General features: G+C 38.7%; 1 protein-coding gene across 37 annotated transcripts in view; it reads right to left on the bottom strand.

The window, feature by feature from the left end:
• Nucleotides 1–15,597, bottom strand: part of FOXP2 (forkhead box P2) — a 593,473-nt gene extending 577,876 nt beyond the window's left edge. For 25 of the 37 annotated variants that reach the window (XM_078343237.1, XM_078343230.1, XM_078343232.1 and 22 more), the window contains exon 1: nt 15,315–15,597. The gene's annotated coding sequence lies outside the window, so the exon portion shown is untranslated. Of the gene's footprint in view, nt 1–14,117; nt 14,268–15,314 lie in introns of those variants that run through there. The other 12 variants (XM_078343239.1, XM_078343247.1, XM_078343241.1 and 9 more) reach the window with 1 other exon arrangement.
• Between the last annotated feature and the right edge of the window lie 1,010 nt (nt 15,598–16,607).

The following is a 16,607-nucleotide window of genomic DNA, read 5'->3' as shown; positions in this document are numbered from 1 at the left end:
TGATGAACACTTATTTCCATATCTTAGCTACTGTGAATAATACTGCAATGAGCATATGAGTGCAGATATCTTTATAATTTCATTTCCTTCAGGCATATGCTTAGGAGAGGGATTCGTGGGTCATATGATAGCTCTATCTATAATTTTCTTAGAAACCGCCATACTGTTTTCCATAATGGTCATTCCAATCTACATTCACACAAAAGTGGATAGGAGGTCCCTTTCCTACATGAGTACAACATTTGTTATCTTCTGCCTTTTGAGAGTAGCCATCCTAACAGGTGTGAGATGATATCTCACAGTGGTTCTGATTTGCATTTCCCTGATAATTTATGATGTTGAGCATATTTTCATATACCTGTTGGCCATTTCTTTGTCTTCTTTCATTTCATGAAATAGGGAACTATTTCATTTATCTTTGGATAAATGTCTATTCAGGTCTCTGTTATTTTTTTAAGCTGATTGTTTCTCTACTGTTGAGTTGTATGAGTTGTTTTATTTTTCTGTTTGCTTGTTTGTTGAGACAGGGTCATGCTCTGTCACCCATGGTGGAGTGCAGTGGCCTGGTCACAGTTCACTGTAGCCTCAACTTCCTGGGCTTAATCGATCCTCCCACTCCAGCCTCCTAAGTAGCTGGAATCACAGGTACATGCCACCACTCCCTGCTAATTTTTGTATTTTTTGTAGAGACATAGTTTTACCATATTGCCCAGGCTGGTCTTGAACTCCTGAGCTCAAGCAATCCACCTGCCTCAGCCTCCCAAAGTGCTGGGATTACAGGCATAAGTCATTGTACCTGGCCTAGTTATATGAGTTCTTTGAAATTTTGGATATTAACCTTTACCAAAGATATAATTTGCAAATATTTCTCTCAGTTTGTAGACGGCCATTTCACTTTGTTAACTGATGTCTTTGCTGTGCAAAAGCTTTTTAGTTGTCCCATTTATTTGATTTTGTTTGTAGCCTAAGCTTTTGGTGTAACATCCAAAAAAAAAATTTGCCAAGCCCAATAGTCTTTCTCCTGTGTTCTCTTCTAGTAGTTTTATAGTTTCTAAGTCCTATATGTAGGTATTTTATCCATTTTTAATTGATTTTTATATCTGGTGTAACATAAGGGTCCAATTTCATTCTTCTGCATGCAGAAATCCAGTATACACAGCACCATTATTGAAGAGATTATATTTTCTCCATTGTGTCCTCTTGGTGTCCTTTTCAAAGTTGGTTGACCATATGTATTTGGATTTATTTCTAGGCTCTCTATTCTGTTCCACTGGTCTGTGTGTCTGATTTTAGGCAAGTACCATACTGTTTTAATTACCACAGCTTTGTAATATAATTTTAAATCAGGAAATGTGATGCCTCCATCTGTGTTTTTGAAAGCCATCAGCCAGAGCTAAGGTAATGAGGATTCCCTCCTTCTTGTTCATATATCTTTAAATGGCTCACAACTGCCCATAAAACAACAACAACAACAACACAAAAAAACCCTGGTAATTTCTCCAGGATGATCGCCTCCCTGGCTTCTGTTCCATTTTGGCTTAGCATTTTAAATTAATAATTTATTCTTGGCAGCCTGCCTATATATTTTGTTAATTCTCTTTTCATCCACATTTTCACTACTCTAGGTCCCACAGGCAATTTGACAAAGACTCCTCGATTCCTATCTCTACCTCTCATCTATCTTGGGAGGAAAATTAGAAAATAATTTCATGATTTCAAAATTTTCTTTCAATTCTAGGATTCTTCAATTATTTCTTTTGATATTAACAGAAACTGATGAACAAACAATGATTGAGGAATGAATATATAAGTGAAAGAACATCATTAAACAATTGATAATGAGCTTCTTCTATATTAGCAATATGACTGGGTCTTATATGAATCAAATAGATGACAAGGACTGCAAATGACATGAAAAATAAACACCTGTGGGAACAAGGAAAGCAAGTATGAGCGCAAAAGAGAGGCTGGGATGGAAGTGGGAATGGGAGGTAGAGAACTATGGTGGAGGAAGAGAGATCCAAGATGGCCGATCACTAGCAGCTCAGGCTTGTAGCTCCCAGTGAAAGAGCAGAGAATGAGGATGCCACACTTTCAGACAAATTTTTGTTGCTCACAGACCAGGAGATTCCCAGTGGAGGAGCCCCACGGATTGCCAGCACAACTCTTGTGGCCAGCACGGCAGTTCTTGATGCAGAGAAAACGGGACTGGGTCCTCTTTTGGTCGACGTTTGGAGCTCCACAAAGGCAGAGTTGCCCATTCAGCTGACTGAAGAAGGAATTCAGGAGGGAAGCCAGACCGAAGACTCCCAGGCAGAAAAGCACCAAGAATCTTGATGCTGCCATTTTAGCTGGCTCAGTGGGTTGCTCAGATTTCAGTGGTGGGAATTAACAAGTTGGACGTCCACTCAGAGACTTAATTTGAAAGTTGGTAATTACAAAGACGACAGGTGGATAAATTTACAATCATGGGAAGAAACCAGCGTAAAAAGGCTGAGAATACTCAGAATCAGAATGCGTCTCCCTCTACGGAGGGTCACAGTTCCTAATCAACAAGGGAACAAGGCCTGATGGAGAATGAGTATGTTCCAATAACAGAATTAGGCTTCAGAAGGTAGATAATAAGAAACTTCTGTGAGTTAAAAAACATGTTCTAGCCCAATGTAAAGAAACTAAGAATCTTGAAAAAAGGTCTGACAAAATCCTAACAAGAATAGACAATTTACAGAGGAATATAAGTGAATTAATGGAACTGAAGAACACAATACGAGAAATCCGCAAACTATGCACAGGTTTTAACACTCAAATTGATCAAGCAGAAGAAAGGATATCAGAGGTCAAAGGCCAACTTAATGAAACAAAACGAGAAGAAAAGATTAGAGAAGAAAAAGTAAAAAGGCATGAGTAAAGTCTCCGAGAAGTATGAGACTATGTGAAAAGACTTAATTTATATTTGATAGGTGTACCTGAATGTCATGAAGAGAATGAATCTAAGCTGGAAAATATTCTTCAGGATATTATTCAGGAAAACTTTCCTAACCTAGTAAGGCAGGACAATACTCAATTCCAGGTAATACAGAGAACACCACAAAGATATTCCTCGAGTAACCCCAAGACACATAATTGTTAGATTCACCAGGGTTGAAATAAAGGAGAAAATTCTAAGGGCAGCTAGAGAGAAAGGTCAGGTTACCCATAAAGGGAAGCCTATCAGACTTATAGCAGATCTCTCAGCAGAAACCCTACAAACTAGAAGAGAGTGGGGGTTAATATTCAATATCCTCAAAGAAAAGAATTTTCAACCCAGAATCTCATATCCAGCCAAACTAAGCTTTATAAATGAAGGAAAAATAAAATTTTTTGCAACAAGCAAGCACTCAGAGATTTCTTCACCACCAGACCTGCTTTACAAGACCTTCTGAAAGAAGCACTACACACAGAAAGGAACAGCCACTATCAGTCATCCCAAAAACTTACCAAAAAGTAAAGAGTATCTCCATAATGAAGAATCTATATCAACTAATGGGCGAAATAGGCAGATACCATTAAATGACAATATTAAACTCACAAATATCAATATTAATCCTAAATTTAAATGGATTAAATGCCCCAAAGACACAGACATGCAAACTGAATAAAAAGTCAAAACACATCAGCATTCTGTGTCCAGATCCATCTCATAAGCAAAGACACACAAAGACTCAAAACAAAAAGTTGGAGGAAGACTCACCAATCAAATGGAGAGAAAAAAAACAAAACAAAACAAAACAGGAGTTGTAACTTTCGTCTCTGACAAAACAGACTTTAATAGTAACAAAGACTAAAAGAAACAAAGAAGGACATTACATAATGATAAAAGGATCAATGCAACAATAGGAGTCAATGATCATAAAAATATATGCACCCAATATAGGAGCACTCAGATACATAAGACAAGTTTTCAATGACTTATAAAGAGACTTTGGACTACCGAACAATAATAGCGGGAGGCTCTGACGCCACATTGTTAATATTCGACGGATCAACGAGATAGAAAATTAACAGGGATATTCATGATTTGAACTCAGACCCGGAACAAGTAAACTCGTGAATATCTATAGAATTCTTCACCCCAGGTCCCTAGAACATACATTTTTCTCAGTATCACATTACACCTATTTTGAAAGTGACCACATACATGGAAACAAATCACTCTTCAGCATTTGCATAGCATTTCACAGATTTAAATGAAATCTTGGTTGGCTGTTTGTTGGTTATTTTCTTTCCTTATTCCTCCCTGTCTCTGCTGTTAAGCACAATTATTGGCATAAAAGAGGTTTTTAATACCTACTTTTAGATTGTATTCCAGCCTGGGCAATAGAGCAAGACTCCTGTTCTTTACAGAAAAGAGAGAGAGAGAGAGAGAACGAACTATGGTGGAAATCTCAAGATTAAATTCTTAGAAAGCATTAACCAGTAAAATCTCTTATTTTGTTTGTAAGCCAAGCAACTGCTAATAAGCCAAAATGTAACTTAAGGCTATATAGAAACATACTTGAATGAAAAATGAGAGGAAGATTCTAAGCTTCTAAGGAAAAAGCAACTATGTTCTTGCAAGGGAAAAATGATATGCACAATATAAATGATTCTCAAATGCATTATGCTAAGTGACAGATGCCTGACTCCAAAAGCTACCTACCCTATGACTCTATTTATATAACAGACTTGAAAAGACGAAACTATAGAAACATAAAACAGATTAGTGGTTACCAGGGACTAGAGGATGGGAGAAAGGGTTGACTAAAATCCATATGAAGAAATCTGAAGGATTATGCAACTGTTCTGCATCTTAATTGTGGTAGTGATTATGCAACTATATGTTTATCAAAATATAAAGAACTGTACACTAAAAGAAGGTCAATTTTACCATATGGAAATAATCTTTAATTAAAAAATGATGAAAGAGCTTAAAACAATTATAAAGATGAGTAATTAAAATATGGCTTGTGACATTAATAAACCATAAAATTAAGTATTTTTGAGAGAAAATCAGCATCATTTCTACATTATAGTAATCAGAGCATTAATTTAAAAAGAAATGTCAAATGTATAAACAACTTGCTTTTTATAATCATTGGCATTTCTGCTGTTTCATGAATAGTTAACATGTAAACATAAAACTATTCAGTCACATTCTATTTTTAAAATATCTTCCCATAAGAAATATAATTCTAGGAATAAGAAAATATACATTAAAATTTTGTATTACTTATATATTCTGTATTTTATTACCATATTCTAGAGTATTATACAAGAAAAGTGAGTTATTTTTAATATAAAAACAAACTTTATAGTAATGATGTTCCTTTAATATAATATGAATAAGCAATATGCATATACTTAATCGTATTTTAGGATTTGGCATTATTTCAGCCCAATGGAAATGCGATGTTTTCAGGACACAATTAGTAAGATAACAAAGAGAAAAGATGTAAAATCTAATACCAATTAGAAATAACAAATTGCACTGCCTTTTTACTGTGTGTAGAATATTTTGAGAATCAGACATGTAGGATTAGGGATGGTTTGACACTATTGAAAACTACAGAAGAGCAAAGTTAGAAGGGATAAAAAGGCAATTTAAAGGCATACTTTTCTGTAAGTGAAGGAATATTATAAACTGATCAAGTCAATAAAGTTTTAAAACCATTTTATTTAGGATAACAAAGTCAGACTGGTGAGTTAATTTCATTTTTAGTCATAGGGATAAACATTCTCTGTAACATTTAACAATGTAAAATGTATTGAAATATATGAGTATCTGAAAGCTTACATCACTACTGAAAACTACTATAATTATTATCTCCTGCTTTCCTTGGTTGTGCTGAACCGCAAAGTGAGCTGATGGTGACAAGGAAAGTAGCCTTCACACACTTTATGGGGTATGTATATGTTGCATGATGTATATGTCACGTGATGGGGACTCGGGCAGCAATGCAGGGAAAAAACCTAGATGAAGCTCTAAATATACTTTTTGGCAGTCCCCAAGGGAAGAACAAAGATGTCTCAGGAGATTTAGGTAAAAACTTCTTATGTGGTGCACTGTATAAAACCCCTGTGCCAATCCCATTAAGCCAAACTACAGCAAAGATATGCAGTACTTCTATAGTTGTGTTGTGTTTCCTTTCACACAATGCATAGAGTGAACAGTATGGTGGCCAATATTTCATGTGGGTTATAAATATGTATTGCTGTGCATGTAAAGTCCATTAAAAAGAAGAGCTCTAATTTTAAAAAGACAAAGTTTATCAAACAGCTTATCCACTCCCCACTTGATTTCTGGATTGGTGCCACCAACAGCTAAATATATGAATGAGCACAGGACCAACACAACATTGTGAATAAATTAATATTTATGGCTGATAATGATACAAGTTTCAGGGAGAATAATGCCAGGTGGTTATTTACCTTTCTTAATCCTAACATAATCAGCTCCACATGTACTCTACCTTATCTCCTTGTCTTACCATTCTGTCTAAATAAGGGGAGGGTCCATTTCTGACTAGGAAGGAGTGGAATGATCTTAAGATACCTATTAGGATAAGACAGCTTAAAAAAAAAAACTTAAAAAATTTAACTCAGTTCTTTGAGCTTCACTAGCAAAGTGACTATGTTAATTTTTGTTTGTTTAAATAGTTTTTATTTTAGAAAATACCTTCTCTCATTCTTAAGTGTACATTCATGGGGTAGCAAGAATAACACATGTTATATTAATAGCTTCAGATTTGATCCAGGCATTTCTTAAAATGTTTTAATTGGAAGTAATTGAAAGCTAGGTAGTATCTTTAAGAGGAAATGACTCACCCAATATCATGCAATAGTTACAGACAGATATAGTACCAGAATGCAAGTCTCCCAGCACTCAACATGGATTACTCTTGATATAAACCATGCTGGCTATTCCATGTTGTGGGATAGTAACTAGATACTTTTCAGAACTATTCATCTTCATTCTCAGTCTTAATATAAATTATTATTATTATATATGTCCTTTAATGTAAAATTTTCTACTTGCAACAAGGAAAGGAGAGTGCACTGAGATTTGCAATAGCCAGTTCACAACATGGAGGACACTGGGCATTTAAGGGGCAGGAGAATGGGAGCAGAAGGTGTGAGTTAATAATTTTTTTTACCAACCTGGACAACTTTGCAAGACCCCATCTTCATAAAATTTTTAAAAATTAGCGAGGCTTGGTGGTGTGCCTGTGGTCCCAGCTACTGCAGAGGCTGAGTTGGGATCACTTGAGCCCAGGAGGGCAAGGCTACAGTGAACTGATCACACCACTGCATTCCAGCCTGGGCAACAGAGCGAGACTCTGTCTCAAAAGAAAAAAGTAAAAATAATTTTTTAAAAGAGGAAGAGAGGGGTAATTATGTATAAAACCCACTTTGCCTGACTTCAGTTTCCCAAGGGCCACATAACACTAGTGGCATGTCGAAATGATTTTCAGTCTGTAGAAGGGAAAAAGGAAAGAGAAAAATGAAAGGAAGTAGGTTAAGAAGAGACATATCCTCCTTCCTTATCAACAGAAAAGATTATAGACTCCTTTCACTATTCTCAAGTCATTTAGAATAAAATTTCTTAGCAAGTTAGTGCAATTTAAATATGAACAAAATATGTGAGAGGGAGATATGTAGGGCATTATGCTTATAAGAAAATATTTGTGTATTTCTGTGGTGTTATATAGAGAGCTGTATCACTTATTCATGCCTGAGTATCCAAAACCAATTTGAGCAAGCTAAAGAGTGGGATTTTAACTTTAAAGACTTGGAGTTTTCATCAAATCGTAAATCTTTAATCTGGTCTGTTTAAGGACATATACTGAAAGAAAGAAAGAAAATAGAATTTGTAAACTTATAGTATGTTTTCCAATGAAAGACGTAAAGCCATCTAAATATGGTTACAAATTCCAGAAGATACCTTGATTTGACCCATTTCCCTCCAACTTTCCACACAGAAAATGCCAGAAATACTTGGCTTGCCCTTGTTGTATGTACAGTGTATCCATTAGAAATATTCACATACATTTATTCTATTCATATTAAGGTATAATGATGAATTTTATGATCAGATCCATCAGTTTAACCTGTGGTATTATATTAGAGCACTGAACTATTGAAAGTTTGTTGTCCCAAACCACAAATATCCACTCACAGCTTTCAAAATTTAATGTAATGTTGTTTCTCAGATCAAGAATTTAAAAAGGGATATAGAAAGTGGAACTTAGAAGTATACTCACCTGAGATGAGAGCCATGACTTTGCCAATATAATAATGAACAGTGTTTCCCAATGAGATTTGATATGAAATGGGTGTAGGATTTAAAAAAAAAAAAGTAAAAAGTAATTTCAAAACAAGTTATGCAACAATATAGATGGAAGTAACTTCTTGGGCCTCCAATGAAACATTCGTTCCTTCACTAGAAATTTATGGATGGGGCTCTTCCCAAGTGCCAGGCACTGTTCTAGATATTGAGTTAAACCCAAGAAAAACAAAATCCCTGGCTCTATGGAACATACATGTCATTGGGGGAAAAAGATGTTAAATAACCATGCTTTCTAAATATCAGTTAATGATAGTACTATGAAGAAAAGTAAAATATGGCAAAGGTAAATAGAGTGATCCATGAGGATTTGTTATATGGCTTCTCTATATAGAGAAGGCTTCTCTAGCAAGGATACATTTGAGCAGAGACCTCCTAAAGTTAGTGAAGATCCAAAAGGATAGAGGATTCCAGACCGAGAAAAGCTCTGGGAGTAGGAATCAGCTTATCCTCCTTTTAGGACTATCAAGGAGACTTGTATGTCCACAGTAGGCCAAATAAGAGAGAAAACAAGACCTTATGTAACGTCTTTTATTCTGAGAGACATAAGATGATTTTGGAAGGCTTATACAAGAGGAACACAGTTAGACAAGTTTTTAAAAGATCACTTTGCTGTATGGAGAATAAACTGTGGTGCCTGGAGGGAGAAGTAGTGGGATCAACTAAGTAGGTACTACCTCAGTTCAGGTAGGAGATGATGGTGTATCTGGCCAGCTTGGTAGCAGTGTCTGTACCAACTATAGGTATAGAACAAGATCACTTTTGTTGCCATTTAGCTAAACTAAAGGTAAACTCCATAAGGAAAAAAACTGAAGACAAAAAGGAAGTGAAGAATTAGCTACAGGCATACAGACATAGATCAACCAAATCCTGGAACATAAATTTGGGTGAGGTAATAGTGAGGAATGGTTCTTAAAGATGTTGGGGATCTGTTTAAAAAAAAAAAACGAGATGATTTTATGACAGTCTACATATGTTAAGATGTTAAGATATTTGGATTAGTGTACTGTAAGTTTTTCCTCACTATCTGCCAGTGAGAAATTGTATAAATGCTTTCTCCAAAATATGTCTACCACTGACTTTTTTCCCACCCCCTAAAATATATTTTAAGTAAGTTTGTTTTTTTAAGGTTAAGAAAAGTTGCAAAATGATGGCTATAGTTGGGTATGTGTACCAAAATGATACAAAGCTAAAATGATAAAATTTTCATTAAAAACGCCATCAAATAAGCATAAAATTTAAGAATTAAAAAAAAAATACCAGAAAAACTTTAAGATAATTCTAGTAGCAGCCTTTGTTTGGGGAATTCAATGTTAATTTCCTTAACCTGCTTTAAAAAAAAAAAGCAAACAAACAAACAAACAAAAAAACTTAAGACATTCTAATGGTATAATCTTTTCAACTTTTATCAGAAAAATCTTTAAGAGGAAACAGTAAAAACTTAAATAAATTTTAAATCAACATTATCAGCACAAAGTATATTTTAAGTCTTCCATGACAGCAACTGAAGCAAATTGAGGAACATTAATAAACTAAAAAAATGCTGAGAGCTCTTAAACCCCTGGAAATTCATTTTCTTCACAGCAATGTGCTTTTCAACATTTAAATTGTATTCATTCTTGCTAATGAAAATAATTTGCCACAGCATAAAAAAACGAAGAAGTCGGTTCTGTATACCATACCATACTTATCAATATAATGGGAAGGTATGTTCTAGATATCCTTGGCAGATAGTAGGAAGAGAGAAGGGTACAACCAACCTGAAAGATGAATTCAAGCGGTAGCTGAGTATAGGTCCAAGAATGTATATTTAAATAATCAAAGAATCCAAAAGGTTGAACCTAAACCCCATAGATGATTCATGGAGAAAATGTAGTTTTTAAAAATATTTAGATAGATTTAGTTAAATTTAGTAAATTTAAACATTCAAATTTTACTTGGAAAATTGGAAGAATGAACAAATACAAGTCAATTCAGGGAGAGTAAACAAAGTTCACAACTACAAAATCAAACAGTGAAAGTGAATCCAACCTTAAATCATTAGAATATAATGTTGTATTACAGATGAAATTGAGGTGATGCCAGTGTACTTTTAGAGCACAGATATATTCTGTTAAGTTGGCTGGTAGTTGACTTACAAATTTATCTGTATAGATAAACACAAATTCCTAATCATTCCAATTATACAATGGAGATTATACTCCTAAAAATAATTAGGGCAATACTTAATATCACATTTGAGGAAACAGCAAATTACAAAGGCAACTATTTAGAGAAAAACTAGCTTTCATGAATATTATTGCTGAAAATATATCATCATATACCCATAAATTTACTTTATCATTTTAATAGTAATAGTATTTAAACATAAGAAGTTTAAATCTTCTCTAAAATGTCTCTCCAGCATCTCAATATTCTACCATTAACCTCTTGATTAGGTAATACTATTGCTTTACATTTCACCACAGCTAGGTACTTTTTTGTTTGTTTGCTTTGTCTAGGACATTTAGGGCAAGGAATGGATAAATACACAGGGCAGAGCAAAATGGTATATAAAAAATTACTTAGAAGGAAGTAAGTGGAAGAACCCATTTATTTTACAGGCAAGAATATCTGCAAGAAAAGAATATTCCATAGGGAAGAATACCCTACAATACGGGTATTTCTGTTATTCAATAATAATAAATGTTCACATAACCAATGCTGGGCTAAAAAAAAAAAAAAACTAATGGCATTTTTAGACAACCCTTCTAACTACACTTAGTTGAGATGTAAAAAAAAAAAATGTTACAGGGGCCACTTTGAAGTTCTGAAAATCAAATGAAGAAGCTAAAAGTCTAGAAAAACTCCATAAGAAAGCAATGAAAATGACCTAAGCCTCATGAAAACAAAAATGTCCCAAGAAAGTAAATTATTTAATAAAGACTATAGAATTGATAGGACTTTAGTCCAAGTATACTGAGATACACAGTTGGACCTAAGAAAATGTTTATTTCACCTAAGAAAGGAGCAAAACTAAACAACATAAAAATTTGAATCAGGCATTAGATTATTTGCAGACCATGAGCACTGGAATATGTTTTTTTAAAGTTTCAAGCACAGGGATTACCTTTACAGAAGCTTTAAGAATATAGAGAACTCTTTCTGGGTTGAATTTACTTATTAGAGCTCTATGAATTAAGGGCTAAAGTTGCTTTTGAAATCAGTGCTAATATTAAGATCTGATTAGGACTATTTTAAGATATAGGCTTTATCAAAAAATAGTATGAATTTGGGCACTGGTTAGAAGATTTTGGGTCCATTCATTTATCAGTAACACCACTACTATATATCACAAAGTTCAAGAAAAAAATAGCCTGAATGTGCCAACAATTAATATTCAGCAACTGTAATAAAATTGATACTATTTCTGAATTCAACCAACAATTTTGTCTATTAACAGACATATTGAGAAAACTTCTTAGTGATCTGTGTGCTTAATCTCATTCTCTTCTTTCAAGTAAATCAATGGCCTCTTTCCGATTTAATTCAGAGAGGCAGAAAGTACATCAGGACCTCCATCATTTAGTTTTCTATCAGCATTATAGCTAATAGCTGATTTAACATGACACAAAACAAACAAGGGTGATGAGGCAGAGCCAGATCCAAAAAAGTCACAAATAAAATCCCTTTTATGTAATTAAGTTTTGTATCCTTCACATATTCTGTTGAAATTAAAATGGTAAATAATGTCCCTGGCTACAATCACTATACTGTTACATGCTCTATGAATCTCAATCAAATCATGCAGTTATTGTCACATATTTAAATATACTTTTCATAAAGTATAATTCCAATAGCTATACAAAGAGACTTCTATTTTTGAAATCTTGCTGGTACAAAGGAAATATAACTTCTCCTTACAGATTATCTGTACATATAATGTTCACCTTTTTTCTACTTTTATGGTGTACAACATACAAGTATTTTCTCCCTATTTTAGGTTTCTAGAGAAGTACAAAAGTTTATCTTATTTCTGTAAGCAAAACCACTGCAATACAAGAAGTGCAAAGAAATGAAACTCCAAGTACAGTTTACTCAGGAACAACCATTTCACAAATCTCTTCATATCATAATGTAATTAAAGGCCTCTTTCCACCCCGAGTGGAAAACAGTATCCCAAAATATGACTCAGGCAATTCTGAACATTACAAATAGTTCATAATTAACATATGTCTATGATTCCTTTGATTGCTGTATTTATTCTAATATACACTGAAGTATAATGGTAACATTTTAACAACCTGAGTATATTCATTGTACTTATATTTAAATGGAATTAAAAATTATTCCCTTAAAACTCCTCACCTTCTTTGTACTTAAAAATGAACTTTTAGATGATCTTTTTAAATTGAGTGTCCTCTCTCATCTAAGGGATGTATCATCAGGTTTCTAGTCTCCTCTTTCTAAGTTAGTATATAATCACAATTAAACATTTATTTCACTTAATTTTAGATAACAATGAAATACTGTGTGCCATAAGGAGGTATTTGACTGGACTGACGACTGAATATGAGTCTAGTTAGGCAATAAAAATAAAAGGAAAGAAAGAAGGAAACAAGCAGGCAAGAGAACAGGGGTCTTTAGAAAGCCCTAAAGCTGATAAGAAATTGTATGGCCCCAATGATCACAGGGTATATAATTTTACACCCACTCTTTTAATATAGATACAAATAAATCAAAATTGTAAATTAATTGTGTTTAACAACATTAAACAAACACCACATTTAAAAATTCCAGTACACTGGGAATATACTGATCCGTAACTCATAGTGACAGAAAAGATAAACAGGCCCCCTGACAACATAAAACACTTCCCAAGGTATCCCACAATGCAGACTTGAAGATGAAAACAACTGAAAGCTCATCTTTACTTCAGTTTTGACTCTAACACAGACTTGCTATTAAGCACATCGCTCTTGCCTCCGCTGCTGCCTAAACAAAGTGTTTGAGTTAGAAGAGCCTGAAAAGATGTGCCTGTAAGGCAAACTTTTACTTTCTAAAAGTAAATCTCTCTCAATACTTCCAGCTGGAAAACGTCCACTTCAGCTACCTGACACCAGGACGTCACTTTCTCCCCTGGGCTTACCTGCTACTACTTAAGTATTCTTCCAAGTAGACTCTGGACAAGTTGGGAGGTAGCTCTTTAAGCACTCCTGATCCACGCTGACTACAAATACACACACCTGACACATTCCCACAGGTCCCTAGTACCCTTTCCTCCTCCACCCTCCTCCACCCTCCTCTGAGAACTCACCCAGGCCATTTAGCGCACCTCCCAGGGCCAAAGCCTGCCCACCTGGGAGCGAAGAGTACTCCAGTAGTAGTCCTCAAGATCAAGAAACTTACTGGATTTTAACATGTGGTAGGAAAAAACTGTGTGTGTGTGTGTGTGTGTGTGTGTGTGTGTGTCGGGGGAGAGCGGAGATGGGGGAGCAGGAGACTTACAGAGAGCAGCTGTCTATTAAATAGTTTAAATCTGTTGGTTAAAAAAGCTCGATAAACAAATACACAGATGGGTCTAGGTCTTTGGGGATTATGGATTCTGCAGAGCCTCCCAAGTGGTGACCAGGTCGACCTCCCTTGACTCAAACTTATGCAAAAAGGGCACAGGCTCAGCTTTCCAATCCAATTCCCAGACTTGCACCCGTCCTTCCCATCGCGTTCCTTCAAACCAAAGCGTCACCCCACGCGCCAGGTGCCCGTAGAGACTTACCTAAGAGATTCCAGAATCTGAGAATAGTGTGGGTAACTTTTGCTCCCTGCTCTAGAGAGGCCCCAACACCCACTGCTAGTGAGGGTCCAACTGAGGTCGGGTGTCGGGGCGCGTTGCGGCCTCGCGGGTGGGCAGACGCGAGCGGAAAACGCACAGGCGGCGCGCGCGGCCACCCAGTGGGTCCCGCCCGCGCCGCCGCCGCACGTGCGCCGCCTCGAGCGCGAAGGGCTTTGGGACCCGCGCTTAGCTCGCCCGCCCGCCAGGGCCACTATGAACCCAGGTAAAAGTCAAGAGAGAATCCCTCCCTTTCTCCGAAAGGTGTCTGCGCCCCTCCCACGTCTCCTCCCGGAAGTGCCGCGAGGTGCGATTTCACCCCAAACCCACCCACAAACAGCGAGACGACCTCTCCAAAGCGGAGTAAAAGTAAAACCAGGCCAGACCCCGGGGGAAGCGGGTCGTATTAACGCGTGGACAGGGGAAGGAGCGCGATTGGGGGTAGCAGTTATGCCCGTGCACTGTTCTCCCGAAGCGTCCGAAGGGCACAGGAGTTTCTTGACTCCAGAAACAGGAGTGTCCCCTTCCCTCCTCTCTCCTTCTCGGAGAAGTACTTCTGAGATGAACGCTGAAGTGCCCAACTTAGACGCGAGAAGCGTGCACTTGCCCAACTGAGTAAATAAAGGTCAGCAGTTGGATCAAGAAAGAGTGTGCTTCTAACCGCCGGAGGTTTTTACTGTTGTTTCTCCTCCAGAGGTTGGGGGCGGGGGGAGGAAGAGGAAAAGACAACAAACAATTAAGAGAGTAAACAAACACACATTTGCTGTTTCGACACACATTCTCCTCCAGCCGCGCAGTCTCTTCGGACGTAGCAACATTTTGCATATTGCAAACTAAAAATCATCCGTGAGCCAACAGCACATCTCCCCTCACCACCCTCTATTCCCCCATCACAAAGCAAAATGAAAAAGAACAACAAGTGGCGATTTTGGGTCCTGAACGCGACCCCAACGCCGAGCCCAAATTTGACACATGTCACACTCGCCCCGGCAAGCAGGGCGCTGCAATTGGGGAGAAACTTTGTCGCCACCGCGGGAGGAGCGCGGAGCAGAGTAAAGTCGCAGCCCGGCCCGGCGTGGAGGTGGCTGGGACAGGGTGGGGTGCGGAGGTGCAGCGCGCCAGAGTGAGGGCCAAGAAACTTACCGCGACCGGGGACGCCGTGGGCAGCGTCCCGGGAGGTGGCACCCGCGGCGCCGAGGCAGAAGCCCCCAAACAACACACCCACGCGCGAGTCCGGGCAGCTGCTACCTCGAGTGGGGGGCGCGCCCAGGGAGGGGGGGCAGAGGAAGCCGCAGCCGGCGGACGCGGCCGCCGCATAAATAATTGGGGCGGGCGCTCGCGAGAGGGCTGCGGGTGGCGCGGGGCTAGAGCCGGGGCGAAGCTGCGGCCGCGGAGCTGCACGCGCCGGCGTGTCTCGCGCTTTCTCGGAGGCTCGCGCTGTCTCGCGCAGCCGCTCCCCCCACCCGGATCTGTGTGTGTATGTGTGTGTGTGTGTCTGTGTGAGTGTGCGCTGGCAGGCGCGCGCACCCGGCCGCGCGCGCGTGTTGTTGGCAATGCAAACTGTACACACACTGCGCGCGGGGCTGCCTCTCCTCCGAGGGGCGGGGTAGGAGACAGGACGCCTCAGAGAATTCTGAAGTACTGCCAGGCCACTTGTTTGTTTTGTTTTACTTTGCGTTGTTATTGTCGTTGTTTTTGTTGATCCAAAAAGTGGTTTGGAGCCAGCTGGTTAGGATGCCTTTCTCCCCAGTCCACCTATTTCCCGTCCCCCACCCCCAGCGCCCCTTCCCTAACTTGTTTAAGCGGGGGTAAACGCAGGGCAGAATATTGTTCGGATTTTCAGCGGAGCCTCCTGGCTGACATCAGGTCCACCTGCTATGTAAACAACCCGCTGGAGAACTTGTTTGTGCGGCACCAGAGCTTCCCCCACCCCCACCCTTCTCCCCACCTCCTGCTCCGCCTTCTCCCGCTCGCCCCAGACGGCGAGTCAGGGAAGGGGGTGGGGAGGGAGGCGAGAACAAAACCGTATGCTGTATTGGCAAAGCCGAGTTGTGTCTGCTGCTTCTTGGCAGTCCCCAAAGTACGTCCTCTCAGCAGACGGAGCTGCTGGCAAATGAAACAGGGGATTCCACTTGAAGTGCAGAAAGCCTCGAAGGGATCCAAAGCCCTCGGTGGCAGGGAGTTAAAGTATGTGGTAGTCGGAAAGGGAGACCCAAGCGTACGTTAAAGCGCTGACTGGCCGGCCTTTTCACTGTGTGCGCCTCTGCGGCCTGGAGTGGAGAGAGGCCGAGTGTCTTTCTCTTCATTGTTGCCCTGATTCTGGCTCAGTTGGGCCAAGGAGTTCTCGGGCTTCCTTGTGGTCGCACAGCCCACGGGGTCTCCGGGGCGCGGCTTGGAAGGAAGCGGCCGGCGAGCTGGGACTTTTAGAGTCCGAGG

This window comes from Callithrix jacchus, chromosome 11, assembly GCF_049354715.1.
Source record: "Callithrix jacchus isolate 240 chromosome 11, calJac240_pri, whole genome shotgun sequence".
Taxonomy (NCBI): Eukaryota; Metazoa; Chordata; class Mammalia; order Primates; family Cebidae; genus Callithrix; species Callithrix jacchus.
Note: the sequence above shows the minus strand (reverse complement) of the source record. Positions and strands in the feature narration are given on the sequence as shown.